The 24,676-nt window shown below is 41.2% G+C and overlaps 1 protein-coding gene across 9 annotated transcripts in view; it reads right to left on the reverse strand.

Moving 5' to 3' along the window:
- stk33 (serine/threonine kinase 33) overlaps nucleotides 1-24,676 on the reverse strand; it is a 243,418-nt gene that overhangs the window by 56,168 nt on the left and 162,574 nt on the right. The gene's annotated exons all lie outside the window — the stretch shown is intronic.

Raw genomic sequence — 24,676 nt, forward strand, 5'->3', positions numbered from 1 at the left:
TACATTTTCTTTATGTCTGCAAATTTTTCATTTTCGATTTAATTCATCTATGCCGCCGCTATATTGCTTCAATAAATAACTGCACCATAAGCAGTTGAGTTCAAACTCCTCTACTCCCAACCATCCTGCCATAAACCAGCATCCACTATTCCTGAATCATTGAATCAGCGAGGTGCTGAATTTGAGAGTATGCTTTTCAATGATTCAGCATGGGTATAGTCATCCTTAAGAAGTTTCACTAAATTAATAAAATGCAAGCCATTTTTAATGACGGGTCCAAATTCATACTCATTGGACCTGCCACTCAACCTGACCAGACTACCTCGCTTGAAAGTAAGCTAAAAGAAACACTGTGCAAGAGTGATGAACTGCTCCATAATATATATGACGGGGTTCTTCCTCACATCTCACAGTGTTCACATATGAATGGTCTGCCCAAGACACATAAATATAATGTCCCTTTACGCCCTAGCTTCGCTATGACGAGTTCTGTACAACATGAATTGTGCCAAATGGTTGGGCGAATTTTCACAACCAATCTTGAGTACGTTTTCCCCATACACAGTGAAGGATTCCTACACATTTGCAGAGACCATAGACGACTTGACAATTGATAGTAATGCTGTGTCGATGTACTCATTCAACATGCCTATTCTCTAATGTTCCACTTAAGGAAACCATCGATATTTGCATTACAGCACTATATCATGGTGATCCAGATTAACTCAGCAGCTCACGCAATTGAGTTCAGTTTTAATGGCACCATATTTTACCAAGTAGGTGATATTGGCGTGGGATCTCCTCCAGACTGAGTTCTCGCACACATCTTTGTTAGACTCCATGGTATACATGTCTTTGATGGACTGACAACTAACCTCTTACCCTTTGCATATTTCCGAAATTTGGATGATACGTCTGCTATATTTAAATCTGCAGTTGCATGTAATAATTTCCTTACATATATTAATGAACTCCATTCTGTGCTCAAATTCACCTTTGAAATGGAGCAGTCAAATTAACTCCCTTTCCTTGACACACGTGGTGATTCGTTACTAAAAGGATGCTGATGTCAAGCCAAAAGGACACTCTGCCTATCACACAAATAGGTAATGTAGTGTATGGATTCCAGGTACATAGGGTGTAAGTCCCAGAGACTGGCAGATCGCAGCAAACAACTTCTTAGAATCACAGTACAGAAAGGGCCCCTCGGCCCATCAATTCTGCACCAACACAAAAAATAGCTCTAATCTACACTAATTCCACTTCCTAGCACTTTGCCCAAAACCTGAATGTTATGACATTTTAAGTGCTAATCCAACTAACTTTTAAAGGTTGTGGGGTTTCGTGCCTCAACCACCCTCAAAGGCATTCCGGATTCTCACCACCTCCCAGGTGAAAAATGTTTTCCTCAAATCCCCTCTAAGCCTCCTGCCCTTCACCTTAAAAGTATGTCCCCTTGTTACTGACCCTTCAACTAAGGGGAACAGCTGCTTTCTATTTATCCTGTCCATGCTCTTCATGATCTTATACATCTCAATCCGGTCCCCTTCTCAGCCTTCTCTACTTGAAAGAGAACAACCCGAGCTTAACCAGCCTCTCTTCATAGCTGTTTGCAACAAACAAGGTACAGATCGCACCCAATCATACCGTGCTTATAGAACCTAAAACACAGTGTCGAACATTAGATGAGATTGGACAACATTTGCTAAATAATCCTCACTCTGCTAAGAATTATGCTGACAACCAATTTAAGATGGTCAGTAAGGCTTGCAATGAGTGTACTAGAAGGTACACATATTAACACATAGGGCCCAGTTCTTTGCAGCCAGAAAAAACATGTACAAACGCATTGTGCCTGTTTCAGCTGAACAAAATAAGTGACAACCATTCACTGGTTCATTCCTTGACCAATCAGAGTCAAGCTGCCTGGTTTGAATTTCAATCAATGCTTGGCAATTAACTGTCAGTCACCACCAACTGGTACTTTCTTCATGGCAACACCTCTACAAGAGTCCATTTGCCAACCAATCAGCACTATCTTCTCACACGGTATAAATTTGGTGATTTCTCTGACTGCATTCTTGCAGATTTTCTGAGCGCAAGATGAAAAGCTTCGCCAAAAAAATCTATTTTTTTCAGCAATTCTCAGTTCTGTTCTACCAAACTACAATTCCATTTAAATCACTGCAAATTTATGTCACACATTTTGCTGCATCAATTTGTAATGATTTACGCTTGCCGGTCTTTAGTAATTTGAGGAAGCCAGTGGTAGTGGAACAAGGCTTTGTTGAACTATATACAATACTCTGCCCACAGCAGTAACTCTCTCCTAATCCAGTCCCTGTTAGGACAACCAACAGCACTGGGCCCTGTTTGGGCCGGCTTTAGATGCAAGTCTAACAAGCTCCAGCTAGGTGGCCTCTGCCCCCTACCTGGGAAGCTCATATTCCACGGGTCCCACATGGAAATCGACAATGGTTTCCCTGTGGTCCTCCTGGGGGTTATGACACATTTCAGTTTGTCATTTGTCTCACCAACTACATAACTGATGTTTTCCATGTCCTCTTTCTACTACTCTAGCATTTAATGTCACATGCAAATTCTACAAGTCTGCAATTTGTTTTGATATCTATGCTAAACAAATTAAAAGCTGAAAGTAAAAGCTAGCATTAGTAGTGTGACCATGCATCCATCAGACTGTCACAAAAACTGACTAATATCATTTTGGAAAAAGAGTGGGTCACATGCAACTAATTACTTGGAAGTGCAATGACTGTTCTTATGCATATAAACTTAGCAGCTATTTTGCAGATAGCAATATCTTGTAAACAGCAATGAAATGAATGATGAGGTGACCTGTTTTTACTTTTGCAAGTTGAGAGAAATGACTGCGAATCAAAATACCTGAAGAACTCACTTCACATTTGGATTGTGCAGTGGGATCTTTAAATTCCAAATGAACCAGAGATGACAGACAGCACCTCAGTTTAGCCTCTCATCCAAGGGATAGATAAAATCCTGCTACAAATATCGTAAGACTTTTCACTTCCTTTAAAGCCACTGTTATTATCCCTGTAGAGACTAATAACTTTAAAAAAACTAACTCAAATTTCCAGTTGATAGATGAAAGGATAACATAAGATCTCACTTTTTAAGAATTAGAATAACAATCAGACTAAAAGCACTATTGAGTATATGCTATTTTTATAGCAACTTATAACTATCACAGAACTTTTACTTTGAACACAACTGAACAACCCAATTCACACTTTCCTCTAAACTTCCTCTTAAGTAATCATTTAATTTTCCTAGAACCAGTCCCAAAGTGATCCTTAGCTGCTGAGGGTTTACTTCCAATCCTTTCTTTACCAAGCCGGGTAACTTTTAACCCAAGGACCATCTTCAATGTGCTATTTTTCCTCAAGAGTCTTCCTACAGTATAGGCTGCGTGAATCTTCCAGTCTCATTTAAATCTTTATTAATTTGGTCTTCCAGTCAATGAGTCAGTTCATACCTGTATTCTTACATGGAGACCCAAATAAACTTTTGGCATCTCATTGTTCTCTTTGTCTCTCCCTCCCGGGGTCCTGGCAGACTACCCAATCTGTCTGTGATATTCAGTTATATTTTAGGAAACACTATAACCCAATAGACGTCACAACGGCTTGCTCTGTACCATTCCTCTCTCAAAGTCCATCACCAAGGCAAAGTGAATCAGGTAATATTGTCGATTAGCTATTTACGAGACCTGCAACACGATTCTCTATTGGAATTAAATGGACTGTTTATAATCTGCTATTTTCAACATCTTCCGAGGACTTTGGAGACGAGCAGTTTGACCACTGTAAAAAACAGATACTGCTGGCATCATCTCCCACTGTGAACATCCAAATTAAACAACCTGGGCCTTCATTTAATCTTTTAACAGCCCAATCACCCAGGCTTGTTGTCAGACATACTTTGGGAAAAGCTACTTGTATTATGGGCCAGGGTTTAGAAAACCCCAAAGTGTATCATGGAGATCACCTGACCCACAACTTTTAATAGATTGTGGTATGGAGAGAACACGGCCCACTCTACAGATGCGGTACAGTAGAAATATAAAATAATTTATCAAGCAAAACAATGTTTATTCTATGAACTCACGTTAACCTTTTTAAAACATAGTGAACATCTTAGCAACCATCAATTCAAATACAACCCCCTAAGAATACAACACTAAGTAATCCTTAATAACGTCCCAAACAACATCCAGAAGACAAAAGAAACACCTTTCAACAGAAGCACATTAGGTTTACATTCACTACTGAGAACATTTATAATTCTGAATTCACCAAATGATCAAGAGATAGTCTTTTCATGGAAGAGAGATCAACAGTACACCTGCTCTGTCTGGCTTCAGCTCCAACACTGAAAACAAAACTAAAACACACCCTGCAACAAACAGCCTAAAAAAAAGTAAAAAGCTGACAGACAGCCCAGCTCCGCCCTACACTCTGACATCACTGGTAAACACTCATTTCTTAAAGGTACATTTCTTAAGCATCCATTTCTTAAAGATACTCTTACATGACATCTCCCCCCCCAAAAAAAAATAAACCATCAACTTCAAAATGGTTTCATTTTTCATCTTTTCACTATCCTTTAAGAAACGCACACAGTAAATATACTTTTCCGTTTAAAAAAAAACACGCAAACAGGTATAATAATATCGTCCACTTTTTTTTCGTTCGTCTTCCTCCAACTGAAATCATTCTCGATTGACAGTCTCGTTGAACAAGAAGATCTCTGCACGATCCATCCATTCCTCTATACCTCGGCATGTCTCTTTTAAGTCAGATACTTTAGTTCAATCTGGTCACAGAGTCCCTTTCAATTCTCCAACACATGAGCATTGGTTATCACAGCTTTCAGGCAGTCAAATACCTGTTGAAACTCCGCTGTCCACTGAAATTTTCAACGTTTCTTCAGCAAGTCCATCAGTGGAGCAGTCACGCAACAAAACTTTTGCACAAATGTTCGATCAAATCCACTCATGCCAAGAAATCGCATTATTTCCCTTTGTCTTGAGGGTATTGAAAACTCCTCAATAACTGTTGGTTTCACATCCCGTGTGACATTCGGCCCTGTCCGATTGTATGGCCAAGGAAAGTGACTTGGGCTTTTCCAAATTCACATTTGGCTAGGTTTATCACCAAACCCGCTTCTTGAAGTCAATCGAATAACTCCATCAGATGTTTTAAATGTTCTTTCCATGTCTGGCTGAAAATTAACAGATCGTACAATTGGATAATCCTGAAACAACCTTGTTAGTTAACCGTTGAAATGTGGCTGGGGCGTTTTTCATACCAAACGGCATAACTTTGAATTGGTATATACCATCTGGCGTCACAAAAGCAGAAATCCCCTTCGCCATTTCGGATAAAGGTACCTGCCAGTAACCTTTAAGTAAATCCAGTTTGAAAATAAAAGCAGATTGTCCCAGTTTGTTAATGCAATCCTCCAAACGTGGGATAGGATAAGAGTCCGTTCTTGTAACTGCATTAACCTTTCTATAGTCCACACACAACCGTTGGGTACCGTCTAGTTTAGGTACCATCACTATGGGTGAGCTCCATTGGCTGCAACCCACTTCAATTGTGCCATTTTTAAGCATACCCTCAATCTCTTTGTTAACCTGTGCCAATTTTAAAGGGTTAAGTCTATATGGATGTTGTTTGATCGGAACAGCCTTTCCCACATCTACATCATGTATAGCCATTTTAGTACTTCCCAGTTTATCTCCACAAACTTGCCCATGTGACATCAATAACTCTTTCAGGTCAGTCCGTTTTTCCTCTGGAAGGTAACTCAACAACTTATCCCAATTTTTAAGAACATCCTCGTTTTCCAATTTAATTTGAGGTATGTCAAATTCACAGTCATCTAGATTTGGTTAGTCACTTTGAGTTAGAATCATTAAAACCTCCTCCTTTTTCTCTCCGTCCCTTTCAAAGTACCTTTTAAGCATATTCACATGACACACTCGGTCATTTGTTATGGGCCAGGGCTTAGAGAACCCCAAAGTGTATCATGGAGTTCACCTGGCTCACAACTTTTAAGAGATTGTGATATTGGGAGCACACGGCCCACTCTACAGGTGTGCTACAGCAGAAATGGAAAAGTATTTTTTAAAGCAAAACAATGCTTATTCTATGAACTCAAGTTAACCGTTTTAAAACATAGTGAACATCTTAGCAACCATCAATTCAAATACAACCCCCAAAGAATACAACACTAAGTAATCCTTAATAACTTCCCAAACAACATCCAGAAGACAAAAGAAAAACCTTTAAACAGAAGCACATTAGATTTACATTCACGACGGAGAACATTTATAATTCTGAATTCATCAAATGATCAAGAGATAGTCTTTTGATTGCAGAGAGAACAGCAATACACCTGCTTGGTCTGGCTTCAGCTCCAACACTGAAAACGAAACTACGAACTTTGGATTTCTTGTTTCATCACATTTTGTGCAACTTTCAAATGTTGTCTAGCCAATTCACCTGCTCTATTTAATCATTCCCTAAAATTTGACACGTAATCCAATAATGTAAGTTCTGATTTCTCACTCACCAATTTTTCCTTAATCAATTTAAGTGGTCCTCTTACCTCATGACCAAAAATTAGTTCAAAAGGACTGAATTTGGTTTTACTCATTAGGTGCATCCCTAATTGCAAACAGTACGAATGGAATTCCTTTATCCCAATCCTCTGTACAATCATGACAATAAGCCCTCAACATTGTCTTTAATGTCTGATGCCACCTTTCTAACACTCCCTGCGGTTCTGGATGGTACGCAGTTGATTTAAATTGTTTTATTCCTAAGCTATCCATAACTTCTTTGAATAACCTTGAGGTAAAATTCGATCCTTAATCCGATTGTGTTTCTGTGGGTAGTCCATACCTAATAAAGAATTTAAGTAACTCCTCCACAAACTTCTTCGCTGTAATATTACGTACTGGAATGGCCTCTGGAAACCTAGCAGACACATCCATTATCGTCAAAAGATATTGATTCCCACTTTTCGCTTTAGGAAGCAGTCCTACGCAATCAATTAGGACCCTTGGAAAAGGTTCCTCAAACGCTGGAATGGCTATTAAGAGTGCTGGTTTTATCACTGCTTGGGTTTCCCTGTCATTTGGCATGTGTGACATGATTGACAAAATTTAACTACATCTTTATGTAGTCCAGGCCATAAAACATTTGTATTTTAGTTTGAGTTTTTCTTATTCCCAATTGACCTCCCACTGGTACCTCATGTGCAACTCGCAATACCTCCTTTCTATACCCTACCAGCAATACTACTTGATGAACTTCTGCCCACTTTTAATCCGCCTGCAAATGTACAGGTCTCCATTTTCTGATCAAGACATCACTTTTACGGTAATAACACTCTGGTATACACTCATATTCCTCTTCCGTATATGCTTTCTGATACATCCGTTTTGTTTCTACATCTTTCTGTTGTATCTCTGCCAATTTTCCTGAACTAACAATATTCGCCTCATCCTCCACCTGTTCTCGTTCTTTTTCAACCATCTGATCAAAAATCGTTTCTGATAATTGCACTTCAACGTCATCTTCACTCTTTGATTTCTCCTCTCTTCTTAACCTGTGACTTTGCGACCTTGTTACTACACAATCCAGAAAGATCCCAGGATATTCGTCCTTCAACACTTCAGTTGTCTGATATTCCACTGGCTTATCCACCGCAGTAGGCATCATTCCCACCAGTGATCCAGCTATATCATTACCCAAGATAAACTGTATTCCTGGACAAGATAGTTTCTCTATTTTTAAAAAATTTAGAGTACCCAATCAATTTTTTCCAATTAAGGGGCAATTTAGCATGGCCAATCCACCTAACCTGCACATCTTTTGGGTTGTGGGGGCGAAACCCACGCAAACATGGGGGGAATGTGCAAACTCCACACGGACAGTGACCCAGAGCCGGGATCAAACCTGGGACCTCGATGCCGTGAGGCAACAGGGCTAACCCACTGCGCCGCCCAGATAGTTTCTCTATTACTTCTACTACCACTTCACCACTCTTCACTGGACTTTCCAACCTTACCTTATCTAACTGAACATTACTCCTCTCACCCTGAATGCCACATATTACCACCTTTTCTGGCAACATTCTTCCCAAACTACATTAGTCCTCATCTCTTACCATTAAAGATTGACTAGTTCCCGTATCTCTTAAAATTGTGACTTCTTTACCTGCTCCTCCTGATACACGAGTAAAATTTACCCACACAAGTAAATTCTTTAAAGACATCTGGCAACTTCTTATCAATCACCTCTTGATCAGGCTGTACAATCTTTTGCACCTCCTTCGCATCACTTGGGCTTTCCTTTACCACTTTCACAAACCCCACTGTCTTACCCTGTTTTAACTATCAGCCTTCACAGTGCTTTTCTTCCACCACCAACACTGTGACTTTACATGGCCTAGTTTATTACAGTGAAAACATTTGAAATTTTTCATGTCTCTTCCACCCTCCTAGATTTCTTTTTTAGTCTGAGGTACACCCCCCTTATTATCTCCCATCAGATCCCCTTTACTTTTACCACTTGAGTATTTCTCATGTCCCCAGTTTTCATTCCTCACAGGCTAAAACTGATGTCGGAAACCAAGCTTTGATTTATGAACTAATTCGATCTGCCATTTCTGCTGCTAATCTCGTAGTTTTAACCCTCTGCTCTTCCACATGAGTTCTCACTACATCAGGAATTGAATTTTTAAACTCCTCCAAAAGTATAATTTCTCGGAGAGCTTCATACGTTTGGTCTATTTTCAAAGCCCTTATCCACCTATCAAAATTAATCTGTTTGAGCTTTTCACACTCCATGTATGTTTGACCAAATTCTTTCCTTAAATGTCTAAACCTTTGTCTGTAGACTTCAGGCACCAGTTCATATGCACCTAAGATGGATTTTTTCACCTCCTCATACGTCCCAGATACCTTCTCCGGTAGTGATGCAAACACTTCACTGCTCTACCTATCAGCTTTGTTTGAACCAGTAATACCCACATGTCCTGTGGCCATTTCATCTGTTTAGCCACTTTCTCAAATGAAATGAAAAAGATTTCTACTTCCTTCTCGTCAAACCTTGGCAATGCTTGGACATATTTAAATAGATCCCCACCAAGCCTTCGACTATGACGCTCTTTCTCACTATCCTCATCACTATCATCCAACTCTACATTTCCCTTTACGTCTGCCAATTTTAACTGACTGTCATGTTTCATGGCCATTTTCTGAAGTTCAAACTCTCTCACTGGCCGGAATTCTCCGCAAGGCCCAACGCCGTCGTGATACCCGGAGAGGTTCATGACGGCGTCGGAGGCCGCTCCTCACCCCCTATCATCCCCCCCCCCCTCCCCGGGAGGGCTAGGAGGGCCGTGCCGTAAATCTCGGCCGCGGGGCCTTGTCGCTGGCGTCAAGGCCCGGCGCCGAGAATGACGCGGCCGGAGTGCCTAATGACGTCAGCCGCGCATGCGCAGGTTGGCCGGCGCCAATCTGCACATACGCGGTTGCTGTCTTGTCCTCCGCTGCCCCGCAAGACGTAGCGGCTTGATCTTGCAGGGCGGCGGAGGGGAAAGAGTGCGTCCCTTTGAGACGCCGGCCCGACGATCGGTGGGCACCAATCGCGGGCCAGTCCTCTCCCGATCACGGTCGTGGTGCTCACTCCCCTCTCCGCCCCCACAAGCCACAAAACAGCTTTTGGCGCCATGTTCATGCCGGCAGCGATCAGGTGTGGTTGCCGCCGGCGTGAACCGGTCGGGAACGGCAGGCCGCTCGGCCCATCCGGGTCGGAGAATCGCAGGTCGCCGTGAAAAAGGGCGGCCTGTGATTCTCTGAGCTGCGTGTCGCAAAATGCGACATGCCATTTTGGGGGTGGGAGAATCGCGGGGGGTGCCAGTGCGGCCCTCCCGCGATTCTCCCACCCGGCGTGGGAGCGGAGAATCGCGCCCTCTAACTTTTTCACTGATCTGTATCTCCCTTTCTCTTTCTTTTTGTTCTGCTAGGGCTATTCTTTCTTTTCTCCTTTCTTCTCTCTCCTTTTCTTTTTCCTCTCTCTCTCGCTTTTATATTCAAGCTGCTTTAAGTCTTTCTCATGTCCCATTTGTTTAAGTTGTAACTGAATTTTTGCCATTTCCAATGAGTCAAACTGTATCTCAGGCAACTTTAACTGCTTAGCCATCGCTATAATTACCTCATCTTTTCGCATTTTGTCAGGTAATGTTAACTGCAATGTTTTTGCCAAATCTAACAAGTCTGCTTTTAGTCTCTGTCCATAAGGTACTGCGTGTGACCGTCTCCACCCCGAAAAACATCAGAGCCTCTGAAAGAGCCATTGTCCACAACACACTCTCCACTTAAACTAAAATACCACACCTGAAAAGCTTCCACAATATGCTCACCCCTCACTGTCTTTAAGTTCACAAAACCAATCTAATAGATAGACTTTTATCCCGGACGAGCCCCCAATTTGTTTTGGACCAGGGCTTAGAGAACCCCAAAGTGTATCATGGAGTCCACCTGACCCACAACTTTTAATAGATTGTGGTGTAGGGAGCACATGGCTCACTCTACAGGCGTGGAACAGCAGAAATAGAAAAGCATTTTTTAAAGCAAAACAATGTTTATTCTATGAACTCACGTTTTTAAAACATACAGTGAACATCTTAGCAACCATCAATTCAAATGTAACCCCCAAAGAACACAACACTAAGTAATCCTTAATAACTTCCCAAACAACTTCCAGAAGACAAAAGAAACACCTTTTAACAGAAGCACATTAGGTTTACATTCACTACGGAGAACATTTATAATTCTGAATTCACCAAATGATCAAGAGATAGTCTTTTCATGGCAGAGAGATTAACAGTACAGCTGCTCTGCCTGGCTTCATCTCCTACACTGAAACAAAACTAAAACACACCCTGCAGCAAACAGCCTAAAATGAAACTAAAAAGCTGAAAAGAGCCCACCTCCACCCCACACTCTGACATCACTGATAAAAACTCATTTCTTAAAGGTACATTTCTTAAGCACTCATTTCTGAAAGGTACTCTCACATGACACTTGCCCCCTTCATTTTATCCCAAATGAAAGCTACAGTGCCAAAAGATAATTGTAACACTGTCCAACAATCTCTCAATCCATGTGGTTACATTTCCCTTAATTAACCAATTCTTCTACAAGACTGCAGAGGAACTTGCAGTGGGAGAAGTGGCAGTGACCACAATATGACTGAATTTTACCAGCTTGAAAGGGAGAAGAATGGATCTAAGACTAGTATTTTAAACTTAAATAAGAGCAACTGTGTGGACATGAAAGTTGAGCTAGCAGAAGTGAACTGTGATACTTGACTGGGAGAAAGATCACTCGAGAAGCAGTGCGAGGCACTTATGAGGATATTTCAAAAGACTCAGAATAATTATATTACTTCTATAAAGAAACATTCTAAGGCAGGACCCACCATCGGTAGTTAACTGAAGAAATTAATGAAAACATCAAATTTAAGTGAAAAGCATATAACTGCGCAAAGGTGAGTGGCAAATCAGATGATTGGTCAGAATATAAAGAACGGAAGAGAACGACTAAAACGTTAATCAAGAAAAATAAATTTGAGAATGAGAGCAAGCTAGCTAGCAATGTAAAAATGGATAGCAAGAGTTTCTCCAGCTATTTAATAGGGACAATAATAAGTAAAGTGAGTGTTGGTCTCTAAAGACTGAGAATGGGGAGTTAATAGAAAATATGGAGATGGCAGAAAAAATTACCAAATATGTTGCTTCTGTATTCACGAGGGAAGTTGTACTGAGCAAACTGATGGAGCTGTGGGCTGACCAGTCTCCAAGTCCTGATGGACATCTACCTCGGGTCTTAAAAGAAACGACTAATGAAGTAGCATCAATCATAGAATTTACAGTGCAGATGGAGGCCATTTGTCCACTAAGTCTGCACCAGCCCTTGGAAAGAGCACCCTACTTAAACGCACATCTCCACACTATCTCCATAACCCAGTAACCCCAGCTAACATTTCTGCACACTAAGGGAAATTTAGCATGGCCAATTCACCTAATCTGCACATCTTTGGGCTGTGGGAGGAAACCGGAGCACCCAGAGGAAACCCACGCAGACAGAAGGAGAATGTGCAGACTCCGCACAGGCAGTGACCCAAGTCGGGAATTGAACCTGGGACCCGGGACCTGTGAAGCATCAGTGCTAGCCACTGTGCTACCATACCACCCTATAGTAGATGCATTAATGTTAATAAGGTCATGACTGATATGAAAGTAACCTCAAATCTGTATCCCAATAACCTACAGCCCTTGCTTACCAAGTATCTATCCACCTTCAGAGCTGGTTTACTAGACTGAGACCTGGATTGAGTGGGTTGTCTTATTAGGATAAGTTGGACAAGCTGGGCATATTTCCACTGGAGTTTAGAAGAGTGAGGGGTAACTTGATTCAAGTATGTAAGATCCTGAATGGTCTTGACAAGGTGGATGTGGAATGCATGTTCCCTCATGGATGAGTCCAGAACTATGAGGCATTGTTCTAAAATTAGGGTCACTCTTACAGGACGAAGATGAAGAGAATTTTGTTCTCTCAGAGAGCAGTACGACTTTGAAACTCTGCCTCAGAAGGCAGTGGAAGGGGTCATTAAAGATTTTTAAAGCAGTGGTAGGTAGATTCTTGTGAAGCAAGTGAATCAAATGTGATCAGGGATAGGTGGGAATGTGGAATTCAAAACATAAACAGTACAACCATGATCTTATTGAATAATGGACCAGGAAGGCGGCCATATGGTCTTATTTTGTATGTTCTTTACATGGTTAATGCCTCCAGAGAAGAAGATAAAAGAAATGTGATGTTCCTGCCGGATGATTCCAAGATAAGCATAGACCGAATAGAGGATTTCCTCTTTGATCTTAATAAATGTAACTCACCCATGGTGACCCAAAGGAAATCCTCTGCAGTTGGTTTAGGGGATTGAGTTAGACAGGCACCATGATCGGCGCAGGCTTGGAGTGCTAAAGGGCCTATACGTGTGCTGTACTGTTCTTGTTATTTGGATATGACTTGCTTAGTTACGAACAATAACTTTTTGATTTATATAGCATTTCTTACACAGTGAAACAGCCCAAGGCACATTAATCTAACATACATTGACTCCAAGTCAAAGAAGAAAATATTAGGATGGGTGTTTAAAAGCTTGTTCAAAAGAGTAGGCTTTAAAGAGGATCTTGAACAAGGGGAGAAAGGTGGGAGCAGAGAGATTAATTAAGGGAATTGCCAAGCTTGCGCACTGATGGTTAACAGCACAGCAACCATCAGCAGGGGAAAAGGTAATGAGGGATTCACAAAAGGTCAGAATCGGAGGAACACAGCATAGTAAGGATGAAGAAGCTTACAGAAATAGGGAGGAGAAGGGCAAAGCAGAGATCTGAAAAATTGAGACATGGAGGAACTACAGCCAATGTAGATCAACAGGTATGAGGATGATGTGCAAATGGAACTTGGTGCAGACTAGGATACAGGCAGCAGTGTTTTGGATCAAGTTTATGGAGAGTGGAAGATGGGAAACTGGCTAGGAGTGCATTGGAATAATTGACTCTGAAAAAAGCCTGGCAGCGGATTTCAGCAGCAAACAAGCTACAGCAATGATGTCGACAGGCAAAGACATGGAGTTGGAAGTATGTGGACTTTGTACTGGAGAGAATTAGGTGTTGGAATCCCAGCTCTGTGCCAAATAAAATGCTAAGTTTGCCAATAGTTAAGCAGTACTTGATAGAAAGTTAAAATAAATCAGTGCTGAGAAGAGCAAGTAAATTAACAACATCGTGGCATCACATTTGGCCCTCCTCTGGTCCCCAAAAGTTGAGATATCATTTCTTCTACACCTGTTTTCTAAATCATGACGGTATTCCAAAATATATTTATCAGCACTGAAGTGTTCAGTGATTTTTCTCCTTACTATCCACATTATAGAAACTTTCCAACCTTCATAATGATTTAACAAGTTCCAAATTGGGGCACATTGATGTTTGAGAAATTGCCTGACAACAGCAATATTTAAAAGGTCTGAATTCAAATCAGAGACTATTCCCTCAATAGCTCACAGAGAGGAACCTGTGCATTCTTGTGTCTGAGCTTGCCGGCATGAGGTGAATGTGAACAGCAAACTTTAATTAAGGTTGTTTTGAGCCATATTAGAAAACCAAAAACACAATTAAAAAATTGTGCAAAATTAATAACCAGTGGCAACTAGAGTGAAAGAAGTCACAACTAGCCCACAACTATGCTACCAATAGCCCTTACCCAAAAAGCTCCTTGTGCTTTTATTTATTTACATCTGATCTTCCATTTTTGTCTTCTGACCATTACTCTTCTCTCTCTTCTCATATTTCTCTCTCTCTCTTACCAATGTGATGCAGAGTGAAATTGAACAATGCCTCCTAGCATCATCTGCTGGTTTCCTGTGTTTTCTCTTTATTTATTCATGGGATGTGGGCTTAGCTGGTTGGGTCGGCATTTATTGTCCAACCCTGAGGGCATGTCAGAATCAACCACATTGCTGTGGATCTGGAGTCACATGTAGGCCAGACCAGGTAAAGATGACAGATATCATTCCCTGAAGTACATTTGTGAACCAGATTGTTGTTTTACAACAGTGATTTCCTGGTCATTAGACTTCTAATTCCAGATTTTTATTAAACTCAAATTACATCATCCGCCCTGATGGGATTTCAACCCAGGTGCCCAGAGCATTTCCCTGAGTCTCTGGATTATTAGTCCAGTGACAATACCACTACGCCACTGCCTCCCCTATGTTTGACATAGGGAAGAACTATCATCTCTTGTGAGCTTTGGAATCATCTTATCAAATGTACAGCAGTGATTAGATCTGCCAACCAGACTAATCCCTTAGGCCCCAAATTCTTAAGATAAATGCAATCTCTGCTAGCAGCTTTTACATTTTGAGATTATGAGAGCCTTGTTATTACTTCTGTGTAATATGCAGTTATAGTGGTGAAGCACGGTGCTTTGTTAGATATTTAGAAAGATCTCTTTCTGAATGTCTGTTCAGCTATTTTGTCAGTTGCGGGTTACGGAGAAGGGGTAATGCTGTAAATTTGCGTTAATGACGTTTTATCAAGTCAGCAGCTCCACGTTTGTAGAGATGAGTCCAGGCTTTATTGTGAGGAATGTGCTTCATATAGATATAGGAAGGCATCAAAAGCAAGCCTATAGTTAGTGTGTTGCACTATCATCAACATTTGAGGTTGTGCAACACATTTCATTTAGCAGATATCACAGCAGACCGTTGGTGTTCATTCATTCAGAGCTCCAAAGTCAGTGTGCAGAATCGTGGATGCAAATAGTTCCTAAGCACTGTTTGTGAAGTCTGCAGAGAATCTTGCAAAGGCTACATGCAATCTTTCATCAGAAAATACAGGTCTTGGTTGTGTCTATAGTCATCCATCTGACTGAGCAAAAAGTGGCTAGTTGGGATTACATAGCAGATAGACAACAATGAAAAAGACCCTGCAAGTTCGTCACCAGCTATATTATTTTCATCTCATTGAAACAATCAAATTTCAACCTGAATTGGTGGCTATGACCAGGTTCTTGCCATTTTGTAGTAGCATTAAGGCAGCCTTCCTGCAGAATCTAAAACTAGATCCGCACTCGGATTACTCTAATCGGATACCTCTAAAGCAGGGGTGGGCAAACTACGGCCCGCGGGTCGCATGCGGCCCACCAAAGGTCTTTATGCGGCCCACCAAGATCAAGTCATAAAAAAAAATTTTTTTTTTTTAAATTTTTTTTATAAGATTAATGTGGGGGGCTGTTGGGTTACTGGTATAGGGTGGATACGTTGACTTGAGTAGGGTGATCATTGCTCGGCACAACATCGAGGGCCGAAGGGCCTGTTCTGTGCTGTACTGTTCTATGTTCTATATGAGGCGCCCAGAATCATAACCGGGTGAAGCGCCATTTTTGAAAAGTAGAGATAAAGAGGGCTAAAGGCAGGATGCCGCCGGGGGAAGCGCTGAGGTATATGCCGCACGCTAATTGGTTACAACCGGGACTATTAATACTATGCGGCCCTTTAAAATTGTGAATTTCTGAATGTGGCCCTTGCACGGAAAAGTTTGCCCACCCCTGCTCTAAAGGCTGCAATATATTCCCTGCAGCGACAGCAAGATTTACACCTTGCTGGCAGCTGTAATCATAAGCAATCTTTAACGTGTATGAGAAGAACAGTGATCTGAACACAACAAAACCTTTAGAAGATTCATTGAACGCTGTCCACCTGAAGAAATAGGATGAGACAATGGAGGCAACCAATCATCCTATTTCGCAGATCCTGGGCAACCCCCACCCCATAAACCTGAAGCCACTAACACAGTAAAACACCACGATGCCAAAGCAGCCTTTTGACGAAACAAACTGACAATAAACCACTTCCTTTTGCTGCCCTAAACATTCAGTCATATATTCTCCCTTCCCTTGTACTGGCGAGTTAGCAACAGTTATTGTGTTTAATTCTAAAAAATGTTTAAAATTAGTTTGGATAGGAAATTAAACTTCATGCAATGTGAAACCGATTTTTTTTTTAATTCAAACCGCTAGGATTCAAGAGAAAGGTTTGAAAGTAAGCAACACATGTTTAGGTCAGTCTGTTCCAAAACAAAGATAAAACGAGTTTGGCAGAAATCCCATTTTAACTCCGCAGTCCATTTGGGTGATAAAAAATGTTGAGTCAGTTAACAACTCATTTCACAAAATATTTATTTCAAACACTGGTTAAGTAGCAAACATTGGAAATTGAAATCAGTTTAAAGAACAAGAAAGAAATTTCAGTAAAATTAAAGGAAAGCACAAAATAAGTTTTAGATCACAGAGAGACGCAAATGGCATCATTCCAAATTCTCCGCCCACTCTCCACCCCTTTTGTTTCTGTAGGGAAATTAACCATTTCAGCAGGCACATTGATCTGTTCTAAAAAATATACATCTCTAAGTACAGAGATCCATCAATTGAGAGTTATTGATTCCTCGTTATTAACAGGCCTACAGAATCTCACTGGTAATAATACATTTTCAGATCGATGGTACTTAGAAGAAATTGCCCATTTCACTTCTTATAATGGAACTTATTTTATCTGTGACAACAAAGCATATGCCTGGCTTCCAAAACTTTGGTCAGTGTCTTGTCATTTAGGATATGTAATGCCTGCTATCCGTCATCTTCCTTCCCTATCAAGGCTACCAGTTCAAAGAAATAAGCGTGCCCTCACTGCACGAGATAGATTCCTTGCCAAACTCATTCCTTTTTATTGGGATGCAAAAGTAGCCAACGAATTGGATAAAATAACAGCCATCACAGAAAAGGTAGCTAATTATACCGCTACTGCCCTAGATAAAGTTTTTGGCTAAATGTTAGCTACTCAAACTGTGGCTTTACAAAATCCTTGCCAAACTTATTCCTTTTTATTGGGATGCAAAAGTAGCCATCGAATTGGATAAAATAACAACGATCATAGAAAAGGTAGCTAATTATACCGCTACTGCCCTAGATAGAGTTTTTGGCTACTCGAACTGTGGCTTTACAGAATCAGATGGCACTTGACTATTTGCTAGCCGAAAAAGGTGGCACCTGTGCCCTGATTGGTGCAGAGTGTTGCACGTAATATCTAACCAAATGCGTTGACCAATGTATGGCTACCCATAATGCCCCACCAATCCAAGTGGTTCATAGTAATCCAACTGCACCATCAGCCCATGACATTGAACTAGGCTGTTACTATTGAACTGTTATTTACTGCATTATTATTGCATTGTTAACCAATTATTGCTGAATCATAGAATCACCTTTAATTATTAATGAATTGTTATTGTACTATATAATCATTCTTTATTGAATAAGAATACTTCTAGAACGCTTGTAACGCAAAGTTTTGCCCGCTCCATTGTTGAAGGCTGTTCTCAAACAAGTGAACCATTAAAGACAATGTGAATGAGTTTCTCTCTGCCCTTATTTCTATCCTATTGCATTTCTTCCTTAATTTCTATTTGTTATTTGATTCATCTTAGTAACCTTTCGAAGAATCAAAAGGGGGGACTTATAGAAACCAACCTTTTATTATAGGGTTAAAAGGGCTAAAGGAAGAAATTATTTAAAGAAATCATATTAACTAAAATTTAAAGTCATATATTAACCTGAAGTCATATATTAACCATGACAGTAAGGAAAACTGACTGCTTGGCGATAGATCAGATAAGCACATTTGTAAGTTGTTTTTGCAGACTGCTAGAGTCTGCGCAAGGTCATGCGGCGGAAAGATCCTTTGTCTCACAAAGAACTTGGATAACATCTCAGTTCCGTTTCAATGGCAACGGCTGGTCAGCTCATAGTGATAATTTCTTGTGGGAAATGTGTTTCGTTATGGAAAAATACAGAAATCTTTTATCTCTTAATTTGACAGACAGAGATTTGCTCAAATTGAATGAATTCCAAATTATTTAAACCCAATCACAGCCAAAAAGGGAAGAGAACTTTAAAGCTTTAAAGAGTTCAGTTGTCGGGATGAGTCTTCACTTCTTATTTTATTCTTATCTAATTTCTGAAACCCATTGCTAGCTTTGCAAACTGCCATTTTCTTTTGTTTCATTTTTGTATTGTACATTTTAATTCGGAGCTGAATTACCACGAACAATAATTGTATTTTGAATTCAATTCAACTTATCTGTATTTGCTAAGGACAAACAATCGATACATCTGACTAACTTACTGCAGGGCTAGTCGGACCTTCCTAAATTTTGTACTTGAAAACTGAAGCTTACCAATAGACACTAGAAGCTGATAAAATAGAGGTTGCAAATTGCTTTTAACCCAAGGAGCCAGTCTTGAATCTCTGTTATTTGGTATATGGTACGGCGTTACTGGTATAGGAATAGACACAGAGATCCCACACTGATTTACTGTTACTTTTTGGGGTGAACCAATCCGAGATGAGTTCTATTCCAATTCACTTAGGACTGGAGAATTGCAAGTAATATACCCTTTCTCAAAAAAAGGTGATAGCAAAGTAAACACTAAAATTAGAATAAAAGGACCAGTGGCAGCATGGATACAGAGTTGACTAAGTGACAAAAAACTAGGTGTATTGATAAACGGTTAGATCTGGAGGAAGGTATATAGTGGGGTTCCCCAGGAGTCAGGTGTTAGGATCACTGCTTTTTTCTTAATAACTTTGACTTGGGTTTGCAGGACACAATTTCAAACTTTAGAGATGAAGCAAAACTTGGAAGTATTGTGAACTGTGGAGAGATGTGAAGGGCATTATAGTGGGTACAAAAAAGAATAACAAGAATGGTTTTAGGTTGAGGGACTTAATTAAATGGGTAGAATGGAGAAACTAAGGCTATTCATCTGCTTGAAATTAGATTTGATAAAGGTGTCAAAATCATGAGGGGTCTAAACAGAATAGATAGGGAGAAAATTGGCGGAACATCAAGAACCAGAGGAAACTGATTTAAGATGAATGGCAAAGGTATCAAAGATGACATAAGGAAAAACATTTTTATGCAGCGAGTAGTTAGGATCGGGAATGCACTGCCTGAGAGTGTGGTGGAGACGGATTCAATTGTGGTTTTCCACTGAATTCCCAAAAGACGTGCGGTTAGGTGAATTGGTATTCTGAATTCTCCCTTTGTGTACCCGAACAGGTGCTGGAATGTAGCAACTAGGGGCTTTTCACAGTAATTTCATTGCAGTGTAAATGTAAGCCTACTTGTGACAATAAAGATTATTATTATAATAATTATCGGAAGACAACAAATTTGCAGGGCTATGGGGGAAAGGCAAGGGAGTGGAACCAGATGCTTTGCTCTTGCAGAGACCTAACGTAGACACAATTGGCCGAATGATCTCTTTCCGTGCTGTTGCCATTCTATCATTCTTTGATACTACATCAGTGCCCAGTTTAATTAACACCAAGTCAGTTCCAAACCTACTCACTGGCTCACCAACTTGGATTTGCTAATCGTCTTTTTTTAAGCATACAATAATAGTCGTCACACTTCCTCTCATTCCATCATCTCCTACTTTTTACTAGTTTGGTTGCATCTTGTTTACCACCATCTTATTTCCTGTTTCTCTTTTATTCTTCATCTTCATTGATGCCCATTTCCTTCTTGCAACTAAGATGGCTGGAAAGCAAGGGGTAATGAAGAGGGCAGTCCTGACTGCTGAGCTGGATGCTTTTATGTAATTCCAATCCCCACAAGGAAGAAGATGCTGTCAAAGTCAGTGAGAAAAGGAGGCAGTTGAAGCACTGGATGGGCTAAAAATTGGCACAGACGGGATATTAGAAAGGCTGACTGCGTTTAAACTTAATAAGTCACTAAATTGAATCAATTTTTAAAATATAATTGGCTGCAATTACTTAGATCCACATAGAGAAGACATTGGAGGGAGATTGGCAGAAAGAATAAAAAGAGTGATTCTTGCTGAAGAATTAGTACAACTACAATAAAACCTATGTTTGAAGAGTTATAAAATGTTCAAAAAAAAGGCTCCAGATTCTGAAGTCATCAATGAAAAGGTCTCATAAATTATTTTTAGCAAACCGGCTAATATTTGGATATTAAATTCTAGATGGTCCAGCATAATCTTAGCAGATATCGGAATAAATGATCTTTTTTTAAATCAAGTAACTACGTTCATTACTCAATTTAAAAAAAATTTAAACCAGCTAAGCACTGAGACGTGTTGTGACATAAAAGGTACACAGATCCATGTTCAAATGAGTAAGACCTAGTTTGAAATTCTGATCCAATAGATGCACCACAGAGAAATGAGAATGAGATTCCAAGACAAATTTAGTAGTTTTTCTTTTTAAATCACTGGAACTTTAGTTACAATTAAAACATTCGAAGTGAAGTTTAATTATCAGCAGTTGATTCAATACTTACACTATACAATTGCTTAAACTTTTAACCTCCCATATATCACTTCTGCTTCAGTTCTAACTATGAGCTAAAAGATAACAAAAACCATAGTCACAAGCAGCTATTAGCTCCCTGTGAAAAGTATTGATTCTTATTGCTTCAGCTGTGAAAGAGTCATAGAAAAGTTACAGCACAGCAGATCATTCAGCCCATCTTGTCCATGCCAGCCCAAGGGTACCCAGGTACCATTTCTAATCCCACTTTCCTGCACCTAGCCCACAGCCCTGTAGCTAACAGCACTTAAGATGCAGATACAGGTACGCTTTAAAAGAGTTTAGGGTCTCTGCCTCCACCACCAACTTAGCCAGCGAATTCCAGAGACCCACTACCCTCCATGTCAGTGATCTTCAAAGTCGGGGGCACGACCTGCGGGTGGGACATGGGCGTGTGTCAGGAGGGTTGCGGAGCTGTCCATCACAGTGCTCCCGATTGCGCAAATTCGCGTGCAGCAGCTGGCCTTTAACTATGCCACCTTCGAGCGGCCTTTTCACCATTTAAAAACATACGGCCGCACTGCGTGTGCGTGCCTGCTCATCAGAGTTCTGCGCATGCTCACAGATGAGCGGGCACACATGCGCAGTCCGACCGCATTTTATTTATATGGTCAAAAGGACGCTCGCAGCCGGTATAGTTAAAAGCCGGCTGCTGCTCGCCCCGCCGGTTCGGAAGTGCTCGGTTCTTCTAAATGAAGCCAAGGCCAAGTTTCCCCCCGGCAACTAACACCATCGGACCAACCCGCAGAGATCCAGTGCCATGGCCTCCACCTCGGAACTCGCCTGTATCTACAGCGCGATCATCCTGCACAACGACGAAGTCACTGTCACCGAAGACAAGCTCAATGCCCTGGTTAAAACAGCTGGTGTGAACACCGAGTCTTTATGGCCTAGTCTGTTTGTCAAGGCATTGGCTAATATTGACATCAATAGTCTGATCGGCAATATTGGTGCTGGTTGCAGTGCCCCAGCAGTTGTTTCCACCGCTGCCCCTGTTACTGCTGAAGAGAAAAAGAGAAGAAACAGGAAGAATCTGAAGAGTCTGACGATGACATGTGCTTTTGTCTCTTTGATTAAATGTGCCATGCAACAACATTGTTTCAATTTACAAATAATAAATAAAAATTGAATATAAAAGCTGGCTGCTGCGGCTGAAGCCCGTGAATTTGCCCAATCAGAGACGCAGAAGATTTTTTTAAAAATTCTATGTAATCTTTCTGCCTGAAGGAGGCAGAGAGCAGGTCACGGCCCTCGAATGTCGACATCACGTGCTTTGGGCGCGATTGTGATTCCTCCATTTTGTCAGCAATAAACAAGGTAAGAGAAATGAATGAAATGAAAATCTCTTATTGTCACAAGTAGGCTTTAAATTAAGTTACTGTGAAAAGCCCCTCATAGCCACATTCCGGCGCCTGTTCGGGGAGGCTGTTACGAGAATTGAACCCGCGCTGCTGGCCTTGGTCTGCTTTATAAGCCAGCTATTTAGCCCACTGTGCTAAACCAGGTGGTTCGCGACGGTCAGCCGGCGTGGGTCGCGAAGGTCGGCCGGCGTGGGTCACGAAGGTCGGCCGGCGTGGGTCCCGAATGTTGGCCAGTTGGTAAAAATGTGTCCCCGGAAAAAAAGTTTGCAAAACACTGCTCTACGTAAAAAAGTTCTTCCTCATGTCCCCTCTACTATGTCTCCTGGTTCTAGAATTCTCAGCCAAGGAAAACAATTTTACCTTGTCCACTCTATCACTTCCCCTCATAATTTTGTACACCCCAATCAATTCACTCCTCAAGTCTTCATTGTTCCGAGGAAAATAATCCCCACATATCCAATCTCTCCTCTTGGTTACGCTTTTCTCGCCCTGGCAACATTCCTGTAAACCTCCTCTGCACTCTCTCCAGAGCAATTGCATCTTTCCTGTAATGTGGGATGGTTATGCATTTATCCTCAATCATACTATGAAATAGAGATACCATTTCTACTGCAAAGTCAACCAAATACGTCGCATTTGGGTTGAAGTCCTGCCATATATTAGTGTTTGAGCGTCCCAGTAAATCACACGGCTCAGTAGATTGTGCTCCAGAAATGTATATGTCTGAGAAACTTAATCACAATCCTGCAATTACTTTGTGATTATATGACTGCAACTGTCTTGAATAGGAGATCTGAAACAGTTCCCTTCAAAATCCAGACAAAAGCAAGGTTGTGTTATTGGCCCCCAAACTATTTACAATCTACCCAAAGGTGACTATTCACCTGATGAAAGTTCAACTGCCCTCTGGTGTGAGAACTAAATACAGCCAAGATGGAAAATTCTTTAATCTCAGTTGCCTTCAAGCCAAAACTAAACTGACCAGAATAGACATACATAATCTACAGTTTGAAGATGATTGCAGTGTCACTGCCCACTCTGCAGCAAAGGTGTTCAAGCCACTTTCGATCTCTCCAATTCTGTACACAAGATCTGTACTCATATCAACAGAGGCCTAGTCAGTCAAATATTCCTCGTCCCATATGTGTTTAAGGAGGCACTCTGGAATATTTTGAGCACTTACTATTCCTTGGTAGCCACCTCTCACGGCTCTCTCACAAAAGGCCACCATTCATGAGGAAATCCAACAATGGACAGCTGTGCAGTTGAACATTCTACTAACTATGACGGCAAGCATTTGGCAACAAAGAACTCTCCAACTCAACAAAAGACCTAAGGAGTGATTTAACAAAAAAAAAGGGAGTCCGTCCTGGGCGGGAATCGAGGGATCATTCCCGGCGCTTGCAGCCTCTCATGGCACTTAATATTTTTTCAGTCCCCGCCGGGAACGCCCCGAGGCCGCACCAATCTCTAGACCTCCCGACCAATGTCCCAAACCACATGTTGGGGGGTCCTTGAGCCCCTCCCCTGCACCCCACCACATAGCAGCAGGCCCCCCCCGGGCCCGATCCCTGGCACGGGAAGATTGCCAGTCGCATCTTCCAGATTCAATGGAGGAACAAACGCTGGTGTCCTTCTTAAAGCCACCTTCATGCGTTTTGAGACAAAACTCTTGAAAAATTCAACTACGATGGACTGTGTCTGAATTGCCATAAAGCATCTCCCCCTCCATGTCTTATTGTTTCAAATCTCAAACAGTTCCAAGGGAGGACAAAGAAATACTCTCCTTGAAGCGCAGCAACATTGAAGACTGGGAGGATCTTGTTAACAATAATTCCAAACGGTGACAGCTTGCCCATCGTGATGTTGCTGCTTTGAGTCCAAACTATAAAACCATAACACATAGGGGCAGAATTCGGCCACGCGGCCCATCGAGTCTGCTCCGCCATTCAATCATGGCTGATAGTTATCTCACCCCCATTCTCCCCATAACCCCTGGAACCCTTATTAATCAAGAACCTATTTATCACGGTCTTCAAGAGTGATTTGGTCTCCACAGCCTTCTGTAGCAATGAGTTCCACAGCTTCACCACCCTCTGGCTGAAGAAATTCCTCCTCATCTCTATTCCATAGGATCGTCCCTCTGGTCTTGAGATTGTGTCTTCTGGTTCTAGTTTTTCCTACAAGTGGAAACATCGTCTCCACATCCACTCTATCCAGGCCTCACAGTAT

Source organism: Scyliorhinus canicula, chromosome 9, assembly GCF_902713615.1.
Source record: "Scyliorhinus canicula chromosome 9, sScyCan1.1, whole genome shotgun sequence".
In the NCBI taxonomy this organism is placed as follows: domain Eukaryota; kingdom Metazoa; phylum Chordata; class Chondrichthyes; order Carcharhiniformes; family Scyliorhinidae; genus Scyliorhinus; species Scyliorhinus canicula.